This window comes from Camelus dromedarius, chromosome 16 (assembly GCF_036321535.1).
Source record: "Camelus dromedarius isolate mCamDro1 chromosome 16, mCamDro1.pat, whole genome shotgun sequence".
Classification (NCBI taxonomy): domain Eukaryota; kingdom Metazoa; phylum Chordata; class Mammalia; order Artiodactyla; family Camelidae; genus Camelus; species Camelus dromedarius.
This window is the reverse complement of record NC_087451.1, coordinates 14,780,227-14,787,639: the sequence shown is the minus strand read 5'-3', so window position 1 is coordinate 14,787,639 and position 7,413 is coordinate 14,780,227.

Here is a 7,413-nt window from a genome sequence, read left to right as displayed (position 1 = left end):
GCGCTCCATAGATCCTTAGAGATAGCCTTTAATATCATCACCAAAGCCCCAGTAAGACCCCCAAGGTGACTCAACTGCCCAAAGGTAAGTGCCATAAAAAATGAAAACTACCTTCTGACTTCTCAAGCCAGCCAGAAAGAAGTGAATATTTTTTTTTCAAATCTGATTTCAAGCACCTTAAAATACTGGGCAGCTGTGGCTGGCAGTGGAGTGTCACTGACATGTGAGTGACTTGGCAGACAGCTCTCCATCACAAGCCCGAGCCCAGACGGGGAAGGAATCTGCAGGACTATGCACTGTGGTTTTGGCAGAACATCAGAGCAGGAAGAGCAAAGGATGTGCAGTCACACAAAGCTGGGGTGTGAAAAGCAGCCCTGCCGCTCACCAGCTGTGTCCTTTTAGGAAATACGAATTCTGAGCCTCAGCTGGCTCGTGTGTAATAGGGGGATATAATCCCCAGCTGCCTGGGTTGCTCTGAGAATTAAAAAGGATAACGTGTGTGAAGCATTCTGATCAATATCTGGCCAATAAGAGACCCTCAATAAATTGCAGGTATTATTTTCATCGTTATTAAAATTGTTAAAATCATAGAGACACCTTGAGCGTTCGGAAGATGTTGGAAATTAAGTTTCCATCCCCAAACTCCTCTCACCCTCCAGTTTGTCCTAAAACTTATTCAGAGAACAAACTGAGCTCTGGAATTTTATCCTGGGCCAAACTACCAGTGGAGTGTCTGTACTGTTTCCTAATGAGTATTTGTGATGAAGTCACTGAACCACAGAAACTGAATTAGAGACAGGGAAGCCCTTCAATCTTGTCTGGAAAACAAAACAACACAGAGACGGCCTCCATGGACGGACTGAGGATGAGAGATTTTGTCCGTAAAGTAACTCGACTTTTAAACTGAAATCTGATTTCAGCGCCATCTCTTGTCTTCGTGCACGTCTTTAAAGTAATACCAGGTAGATGTATAGACTCACATGATTTAAACAGAAAGAGAAAAAGAGAAGAAGGAGAAGGGGGTGGGGAGGGAGGTGAAAGGAAAGAGAGAGAAGGAATGCGGGAGGCACCGGCGCTGGTGTTTTTACGAACACCCCAGGTGATTCCAGGGTGCAGCCAGCGGCCCACTGGACGGTGCCAGCCCCTTACACTCTACCCTCTTGGTAGAATAGTACACAGGAAGTACTTGCTTCCTCGAGTCTCCCTACAGGCCTGGTTGGGTTTAATAAAACTGCACCAGCCCGACATTTATTGTACTTGATAGAAATGGCTGGAGGCCATGTGCTTATTGTAAAGCAGTAACTAGGAACGAGGAACCACAACAGAGCAAGGACAAGGCTGTGTCTTCGCCTCCACGTGAAGGAGGCGCCCAAGGCCTCAGGCCGGTGAGTGTGGCTGTTTAAACCCTGGCTGATTTGGCAGGGATTTCAGATATTTGCTGGACCCTCCAAGCTGCCGATCTGATCAGACACCGCATCCAAAGAAGTAAGTCAAACATTTTTTTTTTCTTAAGGATTTTTAAAGTATGGTTGTTTCTTTTCCGCTTTCTAGATGGCTGTTTTCAAGTTCTTTAGAGATGGGTCTTGGTTTCCCCTTTGTTCGTGTAACCACTAGATGGTGCACCTTACAAAATATTAGCTCTGAAGTGGGGAGGGTGGCATTTATCATGTTGCAGCAACTGGAAGGGAATCAGAGGTAAGGGTGCCAGATTTAGCGAATAAAAACTGCAGACTCGCAGTTAAGCTTGAATTTCAGATAGACAAATATTGCACGGGACACACTTACGCTAAAAAAATGACTCTTGTTTATCTGAAATTCAGATTTAACTGGGTGTCCTGTATTTCACCTGGCCATCTTCATCAGAAGGGACTTCAGGGAATAAGTGGATAATCTTGTGGCTCTCAGCTTTGTCAAACACTAGGATTTTGAAGGGATGGAGGGACTCAAAGCAATATGAAACCAGCCAGCAATTTTTACAGCGCAATCCTAACTATAGTGTGACGCTGTCTTCAGGGTCCGAAGCCCTAATGGTTAGTTAACCCTCGACTGCCTGGTTTGCCCTACATCATGGTATGTGTCCAGCTGTTCCTGCCTCTTACGTAACCAAGGCAAAGTTCTGGAATGTTCCAGCAAACTCTGTTGCTTTCTTTGGCTTGAATGTGGCCTTCCCCTAAGCCTCCTAGCTCTTTAAGTTGGACCTACATTACTTTGATACATACAGTCTTAATGTTCAACTTGACAGAGAATGGCATTAGTCATTTGTAAGAAAGGCAAGTTTTACACGTTGAAAAAGTTGGTGGCAGATTTAGAAAGGTTACTGCTATACCTCGTGCCCATAGCTGACATCCCCTGGCCAGTCTCAAGTTTAACACCTCATGGAGGAGAAATCAGGAACTTTATCTGCCTTCTGAGCTCTTCCTTGACACAAATTGCCCAAGTCTCCCTGCTTGACCACAAGCTTTCTACAGGAAGGGATCATCTTTGTCGCCTCCTGCACAGAGAAAAACTGAAGGGCAAATGTGAATTCACAGGCACTTGAGGTCCCCTGAATTGGTGTTGCACTCAATGCAATTTTCCAGACAGATGGGTTGTCCCAGTTGTGTTATCCATGCTGTGGCCCACCTGGTCTACCTGTATGACAGTTGGGTCCCCGAGGAGAAGGAGAGAGGGAAGGAAACGGAGAAGCTCAGTTTGTAAAAGTGAACTTGAGCCTTCCCGTTAAGAGCACAATCTCACATCTGATGAGTCTCTCCTGAGAGAGACAAGAAGGCTGATGGTCAGAAATGTGTCTCAGATCCACTGTTAGGATCTTTTCCCTTCCTCGCAAGATGACTACTGGCAGGAGGAAACACAGGGAAGAGCACAAAGACGATACCACCCATTCTTTTTTTCCCACCCCCCCAACTCTTCCCCAGACCTATTTCTCTTAAGGAGCTTTATTGATATACAATTCACATACTTAAAGTGTACAATTCAGTGGTTTCTAGTAGATTCTCAGAGTTGTGCAACCATCACCACAGTCAATATTAGAACATTTGCATCACCCCAAAAAGAAACCCCTTACCCGTTAGCGCCCCTTGTCATGGCTCCCAAATCCCCCAGCCCTGAGCAACTAGTCATCTACTTTCTGTCTCTAAATTGGCATATTCTGGACATTTCACTTACACAGAATCATATAATCTGCGGTCTTTTGGGTCTGGTTTCTTTCACTCAGCATAATATCCTCAAGGTCCATTCATGTTCTAGAATATGTCAGTACTTCATTCCTTTTTCTGCTGAAAAATATTCCTTTATATGGATATACCACATCTTATTTATCTGTTCATCTGTTGATGGACATTTGGTTTGTTTCCACCTCTTGGCTTTTGTGATTAATGCTGCCCTGAACCTTCACGTGCCAGTTCACAATCCATTCCTGACTCTGCTCCAGATCTTGCAAATACACTGAGAAGGGCCAACTCTCTTTCTTGCTTCTAGAAACTCATTCAAAGTAGAGCCATCCCATGGGGATGCTGAACAAGAACAAAAAGAGAATATTCATTCAGCTGGAGGAGAGGGGACCCCTGCGGACCAGGGACCTCTTCTTGGTAGATTCCCGACAACTTACGTGAGTTCATGGGCTCAGAGGAGTTTAGAGAAGATTGTGAGCTTTTCCATCTGTGGAATGGGTACATGATGCCTTTGCTTCCTCCCAGCAGTCCCTCATTAACATATCCACGTCTAGGAAAATTTGAGTCCAAAAGTAATACCATGGTTAGAGAGCCTCGTAAGAATGGTCAGACAGTGACATGTTTGAGACATTTCTGCTCTCTGAGCTCAACACATGGATAAGGCTGAACAAGAAAAGAGCCTGCATTTTTCAGATTTTCCTCACAACACTCAGGCATAATTGTCCTGGAGCGGAAGCCGAGCTCTCCCCCTTGGGAGGGGGGAAGAGGACTCAAGATCGACTGGAGTGAGTCACCCTTACTCCCCTGACGAGAGGTTCCCACCCCGGAACTCTGCCCATCTGCCTGGATTCATTCCACACGCCTTACCGAGCACCTTTGCGCACCAGGTGCTGCAGATAAAAATACCGCATCACTTTGCAAGTGAGGACACTGAGACCTGGAGTTCCCCAGACAGCCTAGCCAGCCGTGTGGCAGAAACTTCACCTAAGCAGGCAGATTACAGAGAAGCCATTACAGAAACCTCATTCATGATTAAAATGCAGTCCCTACTCTCAAGGAGATTACAATCTAGCAAGCAGAACAGTAAATAAACAAAAAATTAAATAGAGACAGATTGGTACTAGAGGTGAGAAACAGAGAAACCCAGGGGTGAAACCAAGGGGGTGCAAACCATTGGTGGGGAGGAGGGGAACACAGGTGGTCACGGACGTTTCCCCCGAGATGGTGAGGTAGGAAAGCCAAGGAAGAAGCTAGCAGGGAAAGGAGGGGGAGAAGGGTTTCCTTGTGGAGAGAGAACAGCAGATACAAAGTCTCCAAAGACCTTTTTTTTTTCTGGTGTATATATATATTTATAGAAGTGTAGTCAGTTTACAGTGTTGTGTCCATTTCTGGTGTACAGCACAATGCTTCAGTCATACGTGAACATACATATATTCAATTTCATATTCTTTTTCACCTTAGGTTACTACAAGACACTGAATATAGTTCCCTGTGCTATACAGGATGAACTTGTTGTAAAGAGCTTTAAGAAGTCTGTAGAAGAGCGATGATTGGAGCAGAGGGTATGAGCAGCCACCCAAAGTGGTGGCAGATGGGCAGGGGTCAGTAACAAAGGGACCTTCATATTCACCCCGTAAGCTGGATTTCATTCGGAAACTTACAGGGAGCCACTGGAGGATTTTAAACTGAGGGAGGAAGGTAATCTCAAACTTTACCAAGTTTGCTTGAGCAACATTGTGGAGCGTGGACTGGAAGGGGCACAGGCAGAAGCTGAAAGCACTCACAAACGTCTTCCAAACCTGCTGCGGTCGGCACTGGTGTTGTCCAGGGAAGACGCACTGCTCTCGGGTGGCGTGTCTTCCCGGGTCGGCCCCGTCTTCTTCTTCTTGTCCTCGCCTTGTTGGAGTAGACTGCCATGAAAAATCCTAAGACAACTTGCCTTATAGGTAAAATTTCTGAGTTCTTGTGAGTCTGAAATGTATTATGTCATCACTCTTCTGTTTTTTTAATTGAAGTATAGTCGATTTACAATGTCGTGTTAGTTTCTGGTGTGCAGCATAGTGATTCAGTTATACATACATATATATATTCCTTTTCATATTCTTTTTCATTATAGGCCATTACAAGGTATTGAATATAGTTCCCTGTGCTATTCAGTAGGACTTTGTTGTTTATCTATTTTATATTCAGTAGTTTATATCTGCAAATCTCAAACTCCCAATTTATCCCTCCCCACCCCCTTTTGCTTCTGGTAACCATAAATTTGTTTTCTATGTCTGTGAATCTGTTTTGTAAATAAGTTCATTTGTGTCTTTTTTTTTTTTTTTAAAGATTCCACATATAGGTGATATCCAATGGTATTTTTCTTTCTCTGTCTGACTTCACTTAGTATGACAATCTCCAGGTCCATCCATAGTTGCTGCAAATGGCATCATTAGAGAGAACTGCCCTCAGAACTTCGTAGGCATTGTTCTGTTGTCTCGGGGCGATTCCAGTCTCCTTCTCTTCCCTTTGACCTCACATTCCAAAAGATTACCGTGTGCTTCTCATCTTTTTGAGTATTAACTTTAAGTCTACTGGCCTTCTCGTTGTTCCTTGAATATATCAAGCTTTTATCTACTGACTTGTTTCTTCTTCCTGAGATTTTCTTTCCCAGCTCTGCTCATGGCTGGCATCATTTCATTAATCAGATCTGAGCTCAAATGTCAGCTCTGAGAGGCCCTTCCCTTACCAACCTAGGCAAACTAGCAAATACTAGATATGCAAAAAAAGTATCAGATTAATTAAAAAGTGTTATTACTTAATCCTGACTAGGAATCTGTGGGAATATTTCAGAAAGGAGTTGGTATTTGAGCTAGGCCAAATTTGCAATCTAATTCATTTTCCACTGGCTGTGCAAAATGGGAAAAAAATGAATCTCAAATTCCTACCTTGTACAATACACAAAAATTTATTCAGATGCCTTATAAATCTAAATGTAAAAGAAAACCTGATAAATATTCTAGAATAAAACGTATGGATAGAAGTTTCTCAAACAGAACACAAAAAGCGTTAACCATTAAAATGAAACAATAAACCAGACTAGATTAAAATTTAAAACTTCCATTCATCAAAAGACACCATTAAGAGAGTGAAAAGGCAATGAGAAAAGATATTTGCAATATACAATACACAAAGGACTCATTTTTAGAATATACAAAGAACTTTCACACTGAAGAAAAAGAAGGAAGACAACTCAATACAAAAGTAGGCAAAAGATTTGAACAGACGCTGCACAAAAGACGATATCCAAGTGGCCAACAAACATGAAAATGATGCTCAAGTTTACTCTTCATCAAAGAAATGCAAAGTAAAAGCGCAATGCAGTACCACTCTGCATTCAGTCTTAGTCCATTTGGGCTGCTGTAACAAAATATGATGGACTGAGTGGCTTATAAATCACAGAAATGTTTTTCTCACAGTTCTGGAGGCTGGGAAGTCCCACAGTCTAGGCTCAGATTTGGTGTCTGACAAAGCTCCACTTTCTAGTCCATAGACTGTGCTTTCTAGCTGTAACCACACCGCTAGAAGGGATAAAGGATCTCCCTGGGGCCTCTTTTAAAAGGGCAGTAATCTCATTCACGAGGACTCTGCCCTCACAACCTAATCACCTCCTAAAGGCCCCACCTCTAACCACCATCACATAGGGGATTAGGTTTCAACATATGAATTTTGGGGAGACACAAACATTCAGGCCATAACATTCACCAAAATGGCTAAAATGAAAAAAAGAGAAACGATAACAAATGTGGGCAAGTGTTTGGAGCATCTCAGATTCACATATTCTGTGGTAGGGACGTGTATTTATCAACCCGTTTGGAAGTAGCCACTATAGCTAAACATATGCATATCCCATGACTTAGCAATTCCACTCCTGGGTAAATACCCAACAGAATTGTGTACATATGTTCTTTTTATGATGTTCATCAAAAGATATTTACCAAAAGGATGTTTGCAGCAGCACTGTTAGTATTAGCCTAAAATAGGAAAAAAACCCAAAATATTCCTCAACAGTAGAATGGATAAATAAATTGTGGTATCGTCATAAAATGGAATATTATTTAGCAATAAGATGTGAAAATTAATAAAGGGAAACCTCATAAAAATGGAGTCAGGAGGCCGGAAGGAGAGGCTTCATCTGCATACCTCTTCTTGTCAATACATTTTCCAACAGTTGAAAAGATGTATTTTGCATCTCCAGCAG